Source organism: Labeo rohita, chromosome 1 (genome assembly GCF_022985175.1).
Source record: "Labeo rohita strain BAU-BD-2019 chromosome 1, IGBB_LRoh.1.0, whole genome shotgun sequence".
NCBI lineage: Eukaryota > Metazoa > Chordata > Actinopteri > Cypriniformes > Cyprinidae > Labeo > Labeo rohita.
The window spans coordinates 32,464,877-32,484,394 of record NC_066869.1 but is presented as its reverse complement, the minus strand read 5'-3'; positions in this window follow the sequence as shown (position 1 = coordinate 32,484,394).

Genomic DNA, 19,518 nt, shown 5'->3' with positions numbered 1-19,518 from the left:
TGTTTTTAAATCAGTAGTATTATTTAATACGACTAATCAACTGTTTGGTTACATTAACAAAAATATTTTTGTTTGTTTGTTTGTTTTTTGGGATGAGGTACAAATAGTACCAAAAAGTTCACTTACTACCACATATTCACATCCAATCATATAAAGTTGTGAAATACAAAAGAAAACATTTAGAATTTCTTTGTATTTACAAAAAGACAGACATTGAGAATATCATATTTAATGTCACACAGAAGTACATGTCAGAACAGATACACAATTTCACTAATTCTGTACTTTATAACCTAAGTTCTATTGAATTACTTAGCATCTGCTTGAGTAATAGGCACTGTAAAGTCTTTTTTCTGTTTGGTTACTTGATGAAGTGTTTAAAATGACCTCAGAAGACACGTAGAATAACATCAAGTGAAATAGATTTAAGGGCTTAATCAAAACAGTAACATTTTTGTTTTCTTTGCGCACAAAAAGTTTTCCCATAGTTTTATAAAATTATGGTTGAACCACTTATGGTTCACATAGACTATTTTAACGATGTCTTTCTGCACCTTGAACGTGGTAGTTGCATTGCTGTCTATGCTGGGTCAGAAGGCTTTTGGATTTCATCAAAAATATCTTAATTTTTGTTCCAAAGATGAACAAAGGTCTTATGGGTTTGGAATGACATGAAGGTGAGTAAACAGAATTTTCATTTTTGGGCAAACTAACACTTTAATTTTATTTAAAATAATATTTGTGGTAGCTTTAAATGTATTTTGTGCATATCACTGAATGTACCTGCAATCATATTACTAACAACCCAAAAGTAGGGTCCAGAAGAAAGAATGCTTTTCAAAATCTCCTGATGAATTCCTGATTACAAACTACATTGCCCAAAAACCTAAAGTGCTATCCACCAATTAGCAAAGTCCTGTTTCCATTGATATATGATTTGCAGGAACAGTGCACCCCCAGTGGCCTGGGTGGCCATTCATTTTGTTCAATTCTAGACACTGAAGCCATGAAATGAATCTTAAATCTTAAAAGAAAACTTTAAGGATATTTAAATATTTTATGCAAAACAAATATTTGAAAATTGCAGGAAAATGTGTCCATTTTCCACCAAAAATATTAAGCAGCACAACTGTTTTTAACACTAATAATAATAATAAGAAGAAATGTTTTTGAGCATCAAATCACCATATTAGACTGATTTCTGAAGTATCATGCAACACTGAAGACTGGAGTAATAACTGCTGAAAATTCAGCATTGCCACCATAATAAGTTTCTTAAAAAATATAAAATAGAAAGATGTTATTTATAATTTTGTAATAATAGTTTACAATATTACTGTATTTCTGATCAAATAACTACATCCTTGGTGAGTGTAAACAAGTTCTTTTAAAAACATAATAATCTTACCAACCTCCCAAACTTTTGAATGGTATATGGTGTTTGCTATTGAAATGTCATATTTTTAAAGACTATGTATATATATATACACACACATTTGGGGTCAAAAGTTGACCCCTTTCAGAAATTGGATAAATGTTAATTTTACCCAAATTAAGAGGGACCATACAAAATGCATGTTATTATTTATTTAGTACTGACCTGAGTAAGATATTTCACATAAAAGATGTTTACATATTGTCCACAAGAGAAAATAATAGCTGAAATTATAAAAATAACCCAGTTTAAAAGTTTACAACCCCTTGATTCTTATTACTGTGTTGTTACCTGAATGGTCCACAGCTGTTTTGTTGTTGTTGTTGTTGTTGTTGTTGGTTTTTATTTTGTTTGTTTGTTTTTTTGTGTAGTGATAGTTGTGAGTCCCTTGTTTGTCTTGAATGGTCAAACTGCTCACTGTTCTTCAGAAAAATCGTTCAGGTCCCACAAATTCTTTCATTTTTGTGTATCTGAACCCTTTACAACAATGACTGTATGATTTTGACATCCATCTTTTCACACTGAGGACCAACTGAGGGACTCATATGCAACTATTACAAAATGTTCAAATGCTCACTGATGCTCCAGAAGGAAAAACCATGCATTAAGAGCCAGGGGGTGAAAACTTTTGAACAGAATGGATATATGTACATTTTTCTTATTTTACATAAATATCTTTTTTTTTTTTTTCATTTAGGACTGCCCTTCAAAGGTTATAGAAGATAGTTACATGTTTTCCAGAAGACAACATAAGTTGAATTTACCCTGATTTTCAAATTCAAAAAGTTTTCACCCCCTGGCTAGTTGAGTCACTTAGTTGTCCTCACTGTGAAAAGATTGATCTCAGAATCATATGGTGATTGTTGGAAAGAGATCAAACACACAAAAATGCTGAAAAAAAAAAAAGTATTTGTGAAGGATTTCTCTGAAGAACAGCAGGCAGTTTAACTGTTCAGAACAAACAAGGGACTCATGAACAACTATCACTAAACCAAAAAAAAAAACACAGCTGTGGATCTTTCAGGTAACAACGCAGTGTTAACAATCAAGGGGATGTAAATTTCATCATCAGGGAGATCATTTTTGAATGACATTCAGCAATATTAAATACTAACTCAGTATTAAAACAGACTATCAGAAAAGACGACTAAAAGTATGTTGGATTTAATATCACAATGTAAATTGTTCTTAGACATTTTTGTCAAAACTAAATGTAACTTATTATTACTAAATAACTACACCAACAAATATAGGCTACGCCAACAAAAATATTTTTAAATAGTCAGATCAGATGGATAGGAATAGATGAAATAGCTCCTTAAGATAGCAATTGCCCAGTATCTCTTTTAATAGTGTTGGTGAGGTGAGCTCTTTTAGATAAATGCTTTCACTGGCACTTTGCAGTTTCAGACCATTATGCATGGACACATCTGTGTCAGTCCAAACCTCCTTACCGCAGACACATTTTATCTTATGAGCGTCCCCTTAATCCTCCTGGGAAATCTGCAGAGATGGTCCTAACTGTCAGCAGACAGAGATGAGAAATCGAGAGTGTTTGTAGCCTGGGAATGGAATGGAATGGGCCAAACATGGCAGCCACATGACTGGCTCTGTGCCAGTCTCTTACTACAGGTGTGTGTGCGTGTGTGAGAGAGAGAGAGAGAGAGAGAGAGAGAGAGAGAGAGAGAGAGAGAGAGAGAGAGAGAGAGAGAGAGAGGGGGAAAAAAATATTGAGCTTTTTTGTCACTGTACTGGTCTCTTCCACACATGAAATAATTTAGCAATGTTACAAAAAGGTCGCATTTTGGATCCAGCTGGGTCACGTTGCAGCACAAACTTTTAAAATCATTCTAGAAACCACTTTTAAAATAATGTAATCAAATGATGTGCAGTTTACTTTTTTTGGATGAAATGATCAGTACTAAATTGCTGCTTTGAGAAAAGTTACATTTTTGTAATAAATGAATTCCTTAATTCAATTTTACACAATAAAACCGAATTATAATTTTATACAATAAAACATTTTGCCAATGTTGTGGAAAATGTAGATTTTTTTGTAGGCTCGGAATGCCCAAATAACATAATTATTACCTCAAAAACAAAATCAAAGCAAACTTCAACATTTGTGTATAAAACAAGATAACCTGTACATTTTAATTCAAATGTTTAAAAAATATATTAATACTTTTTTACAACAGGACCACAATGCTTCAGCAAAATGTTTGCATGTTTTGTTTACAATTTAAAAAAGAAAAAAAAAAACTGTGACTACAAGGTTTTTATTTATTTTTATTTTATTTATTTATTTATTTATTTATTTATTTTAATGAATATAAATATGAACACAAATCTGAAGACAGGCCGCTTCCGTAAACACTTAGCTAATCCATAATAATAAACAAAGGTGCTTACTATAACAACTATTTAAAATGCAGTACCAGACTGGACATTTGACCTCATGAATTGGACAGAACTTAATTTTCATTGACTTTACTCATTAAAATTTCAACTGTGACCCAGCTATGTAAATGACTGACTAAGAATGCAAGTTCAGTAAGAGATATGACTAGTTGAGATGCTAAGTATTATAATGCTTAATTTTCACTCCCACCTGATTTTAATGTGCGTTAAATTTTTATATATCTTTATTTGCACACTTTCCCTGTAGCTGAACATTGGGTAAATTTCAAAACGCATTTTTGTGGCCTTCAACAGCATTGCTAGAATAGGACACCACACAAATATAATATATAAAAAAATGTATATTTATTTGCAATAGCAAATGCCTTCCTTCAGAGTTCACACTTAAAGAGCTGTGCCCTTCAGAGTAAGTAGGCAGCTCACTTCTGATTGGAATTTGCTTCCTCCAGCCTCATTTATGCACTAGTGCACATCCCTTAACTCAACTTAATACTGCCCTCTTCAGGACTAAATATATCTATACATGCATTGAATTTTTGAGTTTTTTTACAATATTTTTGCAGTTTTACCAAAAGTTGCAGCAGTTGGGTCACGTTGTAGCTCACACTTATGAAGTTACACAGGAAAACCAACTTTGCCACTTAACATTAGACAATATAGTTTACCTTCCTCACCTGAACCACCTCAGGTAATGAGGTTATAACTAAACAGTTCAGCCTTATTTCAGGACATTTATAACAAAATAGTTAATTATTCTTCCCACACTACCTTGTGTTGCAATATTAATTCTTTAATTTGACCTATCTACAAATTAGTTCTGGTTTCTACAAACGTAAACAAATCAGTTCTTTCTCTATATTTTTCTTCTCTTCTCTTCTCTTTTTTTTTTTTTTTTTTTTTTTTTTTTTTGAGATTTTGGTTAAAGGACATACAGATATATGTATATAGGCTATGTCATAGTTAATATTTAATGATGTCAGTGTTTTCATATTAGTCATGGAAAAAAGATTGTCAACAAATATTTTTCATCATAGTTTTTGTTAACAAAATTAGCACTGCTACCAATGATAAAACTGTGCTAGATTATGAGTTGTGTGAGGGAGGGGCACTGGTAGAGAGCCTTTAAGCTCCTGTGAGCACCTTGATGAAAACAGACTGTGTTTATGATTACTACTGTATAGTGGTTTTCTCGTTGAAACTGTGTATAATGCATGTGTATTATATATATATATATATATATATATATATATATATATACTATATATATATATATATATTTTTTTTTTTTTTATGGATAGTAAGTGGTGTGTGTAGATCTATACTATACTGCAAACAGACAGAATTTGCTTTTCATGTGATTAATCACATTAATTGCAATTGTGTTGTTAATTTCAGAATATACAATACTATGCAAACGTTTTAGGCCACTAGTATTTTCACCAATTAAAAATGGTTTTAAGTCAGATATTTCTATCTTTTGCTGTAGTGTGTCAGTAGGAAATATCAGTTTACATAAACATTTCCAAATTTCCATTTTGCCATTAATTGTAATAATCCAGTGAGATTTTATTTGCACAAGGAGTCTGACAACAGCCTGTGCTCCACACAGAGATCTGATCTCATCATCATCCAGTCTATCTGAAATGACATGAAGAAACAAAAATAAATCAGACAGACTAAATCCAGAAGAACTGTGGCAATGTCTCCAAGATACTTTAAGAAACCTACCTGCAAAGCTACAGCACTGTTAAAAGTTTTAGGCACTTGTGTAAAAATGCTGTAAAATGAGGACGCTGTCGAAAAAGAATCAGACTCCTTGTGCAAACAAAAATCTCACTGGATAATTACAATTAATGGCAAAATGAATGTTTGGAAATGTAAACTGATATGTCCTACTGACACACTACAGCAAAATATAGAAATAATTGACTTAAAACCATTTTTGTTGTTGTTGGTAAAAATACTAGTGGCCTAAAACTTTTGCACAGGACTGTACATTTAAAGAAAGTCAATTTTGTGAAAAGAGATCTGCCGTTACATCCCAGCATTTTGGGTCACAAGCGTGGGATACCCTGAATGGATGACCAGTCCATCACAAGGCAAAACTAAACTAAACTTAACTAAACTTAACTAAACTTTTAAACCAGATCATTATGATGTCACAGAGATTATTACATTTTCAGAAATAATGGTACAATAGCTGTAACTGGGGTGCATATTAGTAGCCTACCTTAAAGCACATATTACTATATAAAGCACACAAATTAGTACAGAAATGATGCATGTTAGCAGCTGTTGTATTTTTTTTTATGTAATAATAATATACTATTAAGACTAGTAATGTATTATAATTGCATCAAAAGCAAAATACAATTCATCCATTTTTTTCTGTGTTCAGAAAAAAAAAGAAAAGTTATATGTAATAATGCCCCAGTTATTCTAAGGTTATATTTTAATTGCTTTCTTGCAAAAGAGAACATGGTTTTAAATGGCATTAGGCTGATTATGTACAATGTGTACAAAATGTACCATTTGTAATTGAAATATGAAGAAAAATTCTTTTGTTTTGTAGAAAAAGTCAGTACCCCCATACATTTAGCGCTATACCAATTGTCTAAAATTAGAATCAGGTTCACAAATTAGTAGAATCAGGTGCAAATTAGTGGAACATAATTAAAAGGGAAGGACACCCCTTCTGAAAATGTCAAATAACAAGTTTGGCTTGGTCATAGTCATTAAAGTACATGGTACCAAGATCAAAAGAGCTGCCTGAGGGATTTAGCAGAAATGTTGTAGTTGCTTATTAGTCTGGAAAGGGATTTAAACCTATTTTCCGGCTTTTTAAAATGAACCATTCAACTGTCTGTGAGATAATCTGAAAGTATCGAAGGTTTCACTTCACTGGTAGTCTGTCCATTTATATGTTGAATGTATAACGTAATCATAAAAAATTCTTAAAGAGTTCAGTGAAAATAGTTATATTACATATAAATAGCTGTGACTTAAACACATACAATCAGCTAGTAATGAAAGCTCTAGAATTCAAAGGTCTAATCGATTGTTGAGAGCAATTGAGTTGTGTTAACACGACCACAATGTAGCCACCAGTCGAAGACAAACTGTGTCTTGCTGCACTCTCATCAACACTGCTGGAAGCAGGTGTATCGGCGGGTAAGCATAAAGACTGCTGCGCCAGAGCGTCTATACACAGAGGAGATGAAGGCAACAGAAAAAGGGGGCAATAGGCTGTTTCACTGGAAGCAAACAGCTCCAACTCTGCCCTGCCAAACTTTTGCTAAATCACTCTGAGGGTGTAACCTCCATTCTCCAGGTCTCAACCCAGTGTTGAGAGAAGGTCAAATCCGAGGTTCAACCAACCTGGGACATGTACTGTCCTCAACAACCAAAACTTGTTTGTGCTCAACGTAGAATGTGCCTCTTTAAACAACAAAGGTGAGAGTGCATTCCCTTTGGCAGTTTAAGTACAAGACTACTGACATGTTATCCATTCTCAAGACCACATCGCAATCTTGAAGATCCGGAAAGAAATAGGTTAAGCCAAGAAATCTGCCTTTGTCTCCAAGCGATTTATGAAATGATGTCTGTCTTTAGACTTGCTGAGTTAAACCAATTGTATTCTTCTCACCGAGGACTGGAGCAGACATGTAACTCCAAACATTTGAAAAATAGAATACTGAGAGAGTTACCTCACACAAATATGGCAGAGCTGTATTACTTGCATTTAAGGAGGCTGTTGATGCTGCTCTCAAATTATTCTTTCAGAATTATCTTGACGATGAGGCTGTCATTTTCCCGGAAGCTGCAAAGATTGTACAGATAAAGGCAAAGTTCACTGGTTCATTTGAGCAAGACATCTGTACCCAAACCACTGCTGTCTCTAGTTGCCATTGTCCTTGATTGACCTGACATCAAATCTCAGTGTGAGGGTGCATAGCTCAGCATAGCTCAGCTTGTTCAGTTTAACAGCTGCATTCAGAGGTGTAATGTACACAAGCACCCAAAGCACAGCAGGAACGGGAAACTCCTTTACTAGTGTATGTGGGACTTAGTGTTCATGCCAAGACATGAAGAAAAGACCTTGTGGACACTCTTTCAGCTAGGACTCTCAATATAATATTATTACAGAATGATGGACATAACCACAGCAATGGTCAAACAAGAGAGTGAGCTGTATCACAGAAAGTGGTGTGTCCAACCATGTTAAGAGAAGAACTGTTCACAACAGCAGTAGTAGACAACATAGATCACAACCCTAGTTTTACATCTTCATCTGGCACTTTCCATGGTACATGGATTTCATTATTCCAGTATCCTACTAGCCAAAAAAAAAAAAAAAAAAAAAAAAAAAAATGGATGTGACCTTCATTCATCACCCCTCTCAAGGAGAATTTCTGACCTGCCAACATTTCATCACCAGGGTGACCACCCGTCCCGCTTTGCATTGTACCGCACAGCATTTTCACCCCTTGTCCTGCATGTTGTATATTTAGAAAATGTCCTGCATTTTCATCAGTCTGTTGGTTTTTAATGATCATATTAAGATCATTACATTTGCCTTTTTAAGAAAGCTTTTTATTTATTAATTTTGCGGCATAGTTTCAAAACAAAGGTTGTGCGAACCTCATCAAGTGATAGCACCACCGACGGAAACAGTCGAGCACACATGAAAAAACACGATATTCTCCATTTATTTTGACCAATTAAAACAAAATCGATGCAGCTTTCAGATGTGACTAAATTCTTATTTTATTAGTTCGCTAGAGGCGGTTTTTATGGTGTTATTTTAATGACAAATGTCTAGAGTGCTTTTTTGTAGTGTGAGGGCGCATCAAAAATCTCTTCAAATCTCTTCTCTCGCAGGTGGATTCTCTTCACTTTCACACAAAATGGACATGCTTTCTTTCGCTTACATGTGCATGCTCAGAAACATAAATAAGCTCATATGACAATGGATGTAAAACAGTATTTTTATAGAGTAAACAGTGGAAAATGAATGTCTCACACGTGTACTGCATTGTCCCGCAAAATCACATTTATATCCCGCAACAGACTTATTGCCAGGTGGTCACACTATTTACCACCATTCAACCTACTTACCTGAGAAATAAATAAAAAACTACCTGAGAAACTAATAAAAAATCACCAGAGTCATCAGCCCAGTCCAGGGAAATGGGTCTCCTTTCATTGATGCAATGAGAGACAAAAGAAGGCAAATATAGTGTTTTGCTTATATATAGTGAATTTATTTCTTGTATGTGAAATCATAAAACTGTATTATGACATTGTAAGGTAGCCTGTATAAGTGAAGTATATTTAGGAAAGGAAAGAAAAGGAAAGGAAGTGACGTGTGGCCAAGTATGGTGTCCCATACTCTAAATTTGTACTCTGCATTTATCCCATCCAAGTGGACACACACAGCAGTGAGTAGTGAACAAACACACGCACACACTGTGAACACACACCCGGAGCAGTGTGCAGCCATTTTTGCTGCGGCGCACGGGGAGCAGCTGGGGTGCCTTGCTCAAGGGTCTCACCTCAATCGTGGTATTGAGGGTGGAAGAGAGCACTGTATTTACTTCCCCCACCTACAATCCCTGCCGGTACCGAGGCTCGAACGCGCAACCTTTGGGTTACAGGTCTGACTCTCTAACCCAGGGGTGCCCAAACTCAGTCATGAAAGGCCAGTGTCCTGCAGAATTTAGATCCAACCCCAATTAGACACACCTGAACCAACTAATCAAGACAGGTGTGTTAAAGCAATTTATAGCTAAACTCTGTAGACCACTACTGCCCCCTTTACTGTTTTTTACTGAATGTTTGTGTATTCGTTCTCTTTCAGGTGGCTTGAGTCAGTGACTAAATGTCTCTTGGAAGATCAACCTGTAGAACATCCACATCTACTGCATGCGCAGCCTTTCACGCCAATCAGCTGCAAACAAAGAAGCTCACCCCTGTAATCTCAGCTCTACTTCTCTTGTTCCCTGATGACTCCAAATCAGTGGCTATGATTCATCATGCAGTGAATGTCATCAGTCAAGCAGTATGGAGGGTAAATCTAGGACAAATACCAATTGTCACTGTGGATCAGGCTCTGTAAAGCATAGCCAAACAATTACAGTGGAGTTGGCCTAATACACATGGAGAAAATCATTTTGTCATTGTCTTAGGTGGACTGCATATTGAGATGCAGCTCTCAAGATACTAGGGGACTAGACAGAAGGTAGTGGTTGGGTGAAAGCCCTTGTCCACGCCAACCTAGCTACCCAAGAAGTTGCAGAATCCGGCGTTGTCCCACACCACACGGACAAGGCCGTGTGTCCACCAAAGCATTTTTCCTCGCAGCTAGCATATTTTTTCAATTGTTCTCAATAGAGAGTGCCACGTTTTTTTAAAACGCTAAGAGCGTGCTGACCGCTGAGCGCTCAGCGTTTGGGCATTTTTTGGGCACTGAGAGTTGAAAAATGTTCAGCTTTGAGTAAAATGCTGCACTCATCACTGTCACTTTTTAGTCAGCTAACCAATCAGAGTGGAGGAGGGGTGGGACTACCGACCTCCCTGCTTGTACTACGACTGAACAACAATGGAGAAGTTAATATTGCGTGTCTCAGAATATTTATGTTTCTACCAAATGGAATTGCTTGATTACCATAATATTGTTATGAACAATAATGCTTGAAAAAATATTCGCCATGCATCTGACTACATTTAAAAAAGCATGCGCAGCGCAACTGTTTGTAACACAGTGTCATTGGACTCCTCCTTTTTAGTAACTTCATCATCTGATCCTTCATCTCTGGAGATGGAGGAGCAGTTGGTCTGATGCAAAACAAGGATGCCCTCTGTTGCTGGACCAGAAGTGTCTCGTCTAATTGATGAGTTTGAGAATGCCTTGGAGTTCAGCAGTAAGGGTGCACTGGTTGACGTGACTGAGGAAATGGGAAACCCCTTCGCAAAGGACAGCAACAACCTTCTGAAGCTGAACTTTGAGAATTAGCAAATCAAGCTTTTGTGGATGCTGTTTGGATTGCAGAGAAGATGCAGGGCCCATCACTGCCCCTTTGAAGAGGAACAAGCTCCCTCTTTTTAAAACAGCTCCAATAAAAAGACAGTCCCAAGCAAAAATCGCTGAAAAATCACTGAAAAATGTCTATACACTGTTTTCCAGACTCTACATCACCAGTCGGACCCGTGATGGGGACCTAGAAAACTTCTTCAAACACAAAAATCAGGCCTACCCTCGATCACTCTCCCTTCATGGTGGACTAAACTTGGGAAACAAGGCTGATCTGTTAAGTTGCCTAGAAAACAGTTTAAGCCAGGGATAGGCAACGTCGGTCCTGGAGTGCCGATGTACTGCAGAGTTTAGCTCCAACCCTGAAAAAAAAAAAACTCACCTGCCTGTAGCTCTAGTAATCCTGAAGACCTTGATTAGATTGTTTAGGTGTGTTTGATTAGGGCTGGAGCTAAACTCTGCAGGTCATCAGCACTCCAGGACTGTTGCCTATCCCTGGTACAAGCAGTGCCACAGACAGTGTTGCACAAAGCAAACAGTGAGGTCCACATACTAGATGAATACTAGATGAATGTTCTGTCGTCTCACCCACAAGAATCAGATCAGATTGCCCTTTGCATGAAGAGGCATGATACAAGGATGCTACAAGAAAAGGATTTAAAAAGATCACCCTGCACACTGTGGACACAGATGTTGTGGTCCTAGCTATTGCATATGTGTCAAAGCTGGACATTGAAGAGTTGAGAGCCATTTGGAACTGACAAGAACTTCAGATACATACCTGTCCACGAGACAGACAAGTCTCTGGGTCCTGAGTCTTCCTTTGTTCCATGACTTTACTGGCTGTGACACAGTATCTGCATTTGCAGCTGAGGGTAAGAAGACAGCATGGGATACCTGGAATACATACGAGTACAATAGAGGCTTTCATAGTTCTGTCAAAGCATTCCAGAGGAGGTCATTTCCATGCCAACTCAGTGTTGATCAAACTAGTCTCAAGTTGTTCACCAAGAAATTAAGAGGAATGGAGCAAATACCCCCCCAACTAAGGATGCACTAGTGTGGCACCTTAAAAAAAAAAGCAGTGACACTGTTGGGGACAAACATGTGAGGTGGCACCAACTATGCCATCTCCAGCAGACTGGTGTTGGATGGACCCAAGCGACTGGAGACAATTGTGGCCTCCTTAAAGTGGACCGCTCTTTGTCAATGTGGTGGAGACTGTAAAAGAAGACAGTACAGAATAAGTTAAACAACAACAAAACAATCAAAAAGATTTTTAATCTAAAATAGATTTTTTGAAGTGAATCTTCGTGTTTAACACATTCTTTTTAAGCTAAGTTGCTTAGGGTTGGGTGACCAAATTGGCCTTGGACAATGTCTACAGTGAAACATTGTGATGGACGATAACATCGGCAGCGACGGGGGGTTAGGGGGTTGAGGACTATTCAGAAAGGCACAGAAAACGAATAATGCGTTCTAATAAAATAACGCAAGTGACATGGTTAGCAGTAGCCTGTTACATTGAATTACATGAGCTACATGGAATTTTACCTACCACATAAACAGAGTAAGGAGAGATGACTAAGGACGATGGCGAATGATTTGTAGATCCTGAGCACCACTGACAAGGATCTAACCTTGTAAAATGCGCTCTAGTATACACAAAGGACGTGCGATTGCAAATATCAAAAGCGAAAGTAAAATAAGACCTTACATACTAAAGCAGTTTCAATGCCCCGCATTTAAGTACCCACCTCAACAGCGTGATGTCTATCTGGCAGGGTCTATTGGGCCATTGGCCCAACCCTAATATTGCTAAAGTCAAATTTTGCACATATCACTTCGACTATATAGCTGATTGCACTCCTTTCCTCAAAAAGAAGACAAGCCTGAAGCAAAACAATTTCACTTTTAAAAATATCAAAGTGCAGATAAATCGTGCAAAATGACACAAATTTACCATGTTTGTCCTCACTTGTGGGGTGGATTGGAGGCAGAGGAAAAATAGATGTTAAATAAGATAAAATATTCAGCTTACCAAGGAGGATATTAAATGCATATTTAAAAAGGCTTTATTTAATGCTGTTGCTGGCTTGTGAACATTTAACAGTGTTGATGTTGTTGTTCTCTCACAGATTAATTGCAATGTTAATATCATACATACATAAATACATAGTTCCGCCATTATATTGCGTCAAGAGATGCAAGTTTATGACTGAGTCAGCTGTAAAGACTTTTATATTGAAACAGACTGAAACAGGGTTGTAAACAAGGACATAATTTTTACATTCAACAACTTGCACCCAACAAATGCACTGAGCAGCACAGAAAATCACCCTTAACAGTTTAAAGGATACTACCACAAAGATATTGCTTCCCTCAGTGGACATTCAAACTAATATTTTATTTTGAATATGATATTGAGCTGAAGAATGAATGCTGTATCAGATGCAGGTAATCACACTCATTCAATCCATCTCTCACTCATGATATTCGACTCTACATAATACAGTAAGCTTTTAACCCTTTTCAATAATAAAAAGTTACACATAGGTCCTTAGTGGACAAAAATGTCCATGTCAAAGAACTGTCATAAAAATTTGAAGCTATGGAGCACAGACTTACGTTTGGTCTCATTTTAAAGAAGACCGATAGAAGGCAGATAAATGTTTAAGTATAAAAAGTTTAAAAAGTGAAACTAAAAAAAAGTTATAAAGGTTTAAGTTTATGAAAATGCTTTATGAACAATATTTTATATAAAGTATATATTTTATGAAGCACGTTAAACTATAAACTTGCTAGAATATCAAAGCCATAAATCTAAACAAGTTGTGTTCCAAATTTGAGGTTGATATATCTAAAAATGAGCTTTCAGTAAGATTTTGTTTGGGTGCAGTACCAGATTTTCCAGGAAAACTGCACTGGTGCACACAGTGGTTGGATTTGTGATTTGCAGTATTTTCTCTCTCTCAAATATTACAAGGAGACACGCACACACACACACACATTTTTTTTTTTTATGACACACATACAAACTATACTCTGACATCCATACCATTATTTAACCAATTGGCTCTATAATATGCAGAAGCAAAAAAAAAAAAAAAAAAAAAAAAACAGGAATAAAGCATTTTTATACCTAAAAAAATGGCACCATCTGGTAAAAAAAAAAAAATTATAGCCTTGCCAACAGAATGAAAGCCTGTTAACAAAAATCCATCATTTTACAGTTAAATGTCACTGCGATTAAAAATTGCAATGGACATTTTTGTCCTCAAGGTCCTAAAAGGAACTATCTTGTTTATCTAGTGCTTAACGAGTTAAGTTTGGTCTCATTTTAAAGAAGACCCATGGCAGATTATTACTGAAGTAAAAAAAAGTTTTCAAAAGTAAAACCAAAAAAGTTATAGAGGTTTAAGTTTATGAAATGCTTTATGAACAATATTTTATATAAAATATATATATTATAAAATATGTTGAACTCCAAACCTGCTGGAAAATCAAAGCCATAAATCTAAACAAGTTGTGTTCCAAATTTGAGGTTGATATATCAAAAAATTAGCTTTCAGGAAGATTTTGTTTGGGCACAGTAACACATTTTCCCCATTAGATGCCAGCAAAACTCAGCACACAGTGCACAGTGCACACAGTGGTTGGATTTGTGATTGGCAGTAGAGTTTTTCTCTGTCAAATATAACAAGCACACACAATTATTTTTATGACACGGATACAAACCACACTCTGACAATATACAGAAGCAGACAACAGAAATAAAGTGAGTATTTGCTTAATAAACAAAATAAAAAAAAAAATGGCACCATCTGGTAAATTATTATTAAAAATTCCATTAAAAAATTCAAGCCTTGCCAACAGAATGAAAGCCTGTTAACAAAAATTGCATCATTTTACAGTTAAATGGCACTGTGATTAAAAATAACAGTTTTAATGGGGACATTTTTGTACTTAAGGTCCTGAGAGGAACTTTTTTGTTTGTTTGTTTTGTTTTTAATCGACAGGACAGTGGAGATACGTCAAGAAGTGAATGGGAGAGTGGGGGTGGGATCGGGAAAGGTCCACGAGGCAGGATTCGATCACGGGACACCCGAAGCGCAGTTGCGCCATGACATTTAAAAAATTACACTGTAAAACTGGACTTTTGAATCCATGGCGGGAGGAAGTAGTTCTTAAAAGACATTCAGTGGTTATTTCTTATTTATTTACAGACTTGTGCCACTGAACTGTTGTGTAAACAAGATTGTACACAAGTACAAAAAATACTAATCAGTTACATTTTATCTGTATATTTTTTCACAAACTATGTTGTTCCAAAGAAGCTTTAAAATGAATAGTGAGACCAAGCTAAAAAAAAAATGTTGAATCTTCTGTGTACCTATTATTTAGGCAGATATTCATACATTTTTATTTGTATAAATATTTTGAAAAATGTAAAAATTAAGATTTTATATATGAGTGCTGATTATGACTGTTCAGATAACGCTGATTGTTTCAGATTGCTGCAGTGACTGTGGTTAGCCAACAGATGGGGGCGCAGTTCTTCCGTCTATTTTAAATTGCATACCTTGAGCTAAAGCAAAGTTTATGGGATACAATTCCGTCTTCTCTGAAACAGATGTTCATCTGGCCTTATATTTACAAAATGATGATGGACTGTCATGACAGATGACATGAAAACAAAAGATAAACTCTTCATCCAGATATATTCAAAACAGCCAAGTCAATATCGAATGGATAATTCTGCCTAAGAAAACGATATTTTCTACATTTCTATTTTCTGTTTTTACTGGTGCTGAAACTAGTAGTCACATTTAAACTTTTTTTTTTTAAAAAAAAGCATTTATTTTAGTGAAGCAAATCTTTAAAGTGTTTAGTTAATGAATTTAAAATTTATAAATAATTGTGATCAAATATCTCATTATAAATATTTTATATTAATGCAGTTTGTTGGCACTACATTAAACATACAATTAAACAAAATGTTGATGTGTAATACACTGTAATTTTTCATAAGCGAGCGCTGCCAATTTATTGATGGCAAGAACTGTCATACAGAATTACATTTATTTTCACAATTACAATTTACATTTTACATGTACAATTACATTTCACACACACACACACACACACACACACACACACACACACACACAAACTACATTAAAATTAAGTTACTCTATCACACCAGTTACAGCCAGTTACAGTAAATTACTTGAATTGTAAAAGACAGTCTGAGCAACAAACAAAATACTAAATAATATAAAGCTGTATTAACAAGATAAGAGGGTAAGTTTACTTATTTTATTTAAAAATATTTTCACACATAAGATTATGTGACATTACAGATTTATAACCTGTGAATTTTAATGCTTAGGAACAAATTACTGTGCAAATGTGATGATTCACAAAACATTGGGTAACATAATGAGGTTCCATTTGTTAACATTCATTAACATAAACTAAGAATGAAAAATATTTCTGAGTCAAAGTTACTTTTTTAATTAACTAGCATTAACAAAAGTTAATAAATACTGTAACATTCTAATTGCTCATTGGTTTTTGAATGGTAGTAAATGCATTAACCAAAATTAAGTAATAATTATTGCAAAGTGTGACCAAATATAAATGAATACCTATTCCCCACTATCCCTGTTCATGTTAATATCCGGCTTGGAAAGCAGAAGTGGCGTTGAAGCTCACGGGAACCTCACGGGAACAGACAGGGCCAGCAGTGGCCACAATATGGTCTCATCCCCTCAAGGCCCTCCATGGCCTGTGTCTGTGCTGGGAGAATAATAAGCCTTTGTGAATAGAGCCTCGTAAAATCCTGCATCCCTACAGAGTGAGAGAGAACCAGGCACCTGTATTCAGAATGCGTGAAAAGAGCTTCGGCCCTTTTCACTTGAAGCAACTGCTTAGTCTGGGATAAATGAAAATGGTTAATTACAATAGAGAAAGACTCAAATGGAAATGCAGTTGCAAGAACTAGAGAAACACAAAGCAGACTGTGAAAATTTTCACTGTCAGTTCAGATCTTAAAGTTGGTTCTGTCTGTGTAATGTGGTTTTGCTCCTGCTGTAACATGCTGTCCTCTCTGTAGCCTTCTGAACTCCCCACTTTGGGTCTCTCGCCCACCTGCTGGGTTTGTAGTAATTAGGAAATGAAGGTCTTACACTAACGAGTCTTGTAAGATAAGTACAGAAGTGACATCTTGTTAGAGGAGGCCCCTATTGTCAATTGTGTATTTGCACAGAAGTTGATTTATTGCAGACAATCCCGAAATTCAGAGTGTATGTTGTTATTCAAGCCTACATGAAATGTCAGGTGTCATGTGGCTGGCATCTCTCAAGTTTTTAATTGGAGTTGAAGCATCACAATTGTTGCCCTCTTTAATGCCTGTAATCAAGCAGACGTGTGAGGTCACTCGTGTTAAAAGTGTGTCCATTCCGTCATTGTCCCCAGCAGTTTGGGGTCAGCCCCTTTTTCACACACAAGGTGAGAGGTTTCCCCCCAAGAGGTGAGGAGTGATGTGAAAGGATGATTTGTCGTTTCTGACACTTTTTCACAAGCCACAACATTCCTCCAGTGGGTACCAGGAGGGATGCTTAGTTTAGATTGCTCAAAATGGTAGCTATATTATTTTCAACTACATAGAGACAGAGCATTTACACTAGGCTCTGATTCCAGTAAACTGGAAAATGCTATAGGGCCTTCTGCATGAACACAAGCCAGAGCCAGAATGTTGGGAATGTAATCCTGGTATAAGAGAGGTAATATTACCAGTTTCGAGCCTGGAACACATCTGTGGTTTTGTGTTGGTTGTGTATCATAACATTGTGTTAATTATGTGACTAATGGACCTGTGAAAGGAGAAAAAATTATATACAGACAAAGATGCAAAAAAAAAAAAAAAAAAAAAAAAAGATGTGTGTTAATTAACAGTGTTGGGGAAAGTTACTTTTAAAAGTAATGCATTATAATTTTGCGTTACTCCCTTAAAAAGTAAGTAATTACGTTACTTTTGGGTTACTTTTTAAATCTGGACAGGGCATGCTTGCTTGTTTTAATATAAAAAGTTATATTTTTGGCAAATGTAAAAGCCCGTTCACACCAAAAGCCTCAGGCTGAAGGAAAAGTAAATTCACGTCTGTACAGCACAATGCAGAAGACAAAGTTAAACACTCTTCAGCAATAAAAAAAAAGAACAAATGTTAGTTTATCTTGAGTAATTTTTATAGTATTAATATGGTTGAATTGGATCATCGAAGGTCAGCAGCAAAGACGTAGGTTAATAAAACGGGATTAAATATTCTGAGTGGCATTTAGTTGTTTCTATTCATTTTAAGGAAAACTAAATTTCTGTTTTTTTTTTTTTTTTTTTTTTTTTTGTGAGTGAGATAAATTAATGCATACCCCCTAAAACACAGAATACAGGAAATGTTTTGGAATGTCTTTGTGAAAGAGGCATACAAGATTTTGTCCTTTTGTAGTTGACATCAGTTATTAACATGTATTAACAGGATCCCATACACAAGGTGACAACAGGTGAATTTTGTTTGGGCCAACTTGTACAATTTCTTGCTAAAGTATTTAAAGTATTTGTGTTGACTTGTGGTGAACTCATTCATACATTTTTTTTTTTTAATCTGCTTACACTATTGTGAGGTTTAAGTTTAGGGGTGACCTTCATGGTGACATTTTACATGCAATTTGTATGTTTTTGTATGAGTTAGACCTTAAAAATTCATAAGAAATTACGAATTTGTACAACACTTGCACGTACATGTGTTATTCAGTAGTTATTACAATGTATTAACCAGTGACAATTGGATAATTAAGAAAATTACAATAGTTGCAAACTTGTGATTACATTATGTCACATGTTCTTAAAACTTGACCAAATAACTTGGATTATTCTTTGATAATTGTGCACCATTGGTGACCTGATCTATGTGGAACAGCCAGTTCTGGTGATTACTGGTCATGCAAACCTTCCTGCCTTCCCCCACTGCCCTTCCTCCACGCAGTGCAACAACAAATCTCCTTTTCTGCTCCCTGCCTGAAACTATTGAGTCAACAAACGTCACTCCAGCTAGGCTGTGGCCCACAGGAAAGAGGTGGGGTCTCCCTTTCAAAACTGGAGTGGAGCCAAAGGCAGATTTTTTTCAGACAAGAACCACCTGTTAAAATCCAGACAAGACAAAAAAAAGGGATGTTTAAAAGCTCTAAACGGAGGGTGGAGGAGGAGAAGGGTTAGTGCTAGCTTTCACATGTACATGACTGCACACAAGGGCCATAGTGTTAAATGAGAAGCTTTGAACTTTCTGTCTTCTGTACAGAAAATCTTTAACTACATTTAGATATTAGGTCAAATATCAGATGTCAATCCATTTTCTTTCTAGCCAAACTGTCTCACAGTATTGAATTTAACAGTATAAATTCAGCATCCTGTTTGTCAGGCAAGAATTTGTTCACTCTCCAAAGCTTTTTTTAAGGTCTAAGTGTGCAGCCCCCAAACCGCTGTGTGCCAAAATAAGACCAAGCACGTGTAAATAAGGGCAAGGCTTCACAGAAGCTGAGGCAGTGCTTAACCGTCTGGTCTGTGAGAAAA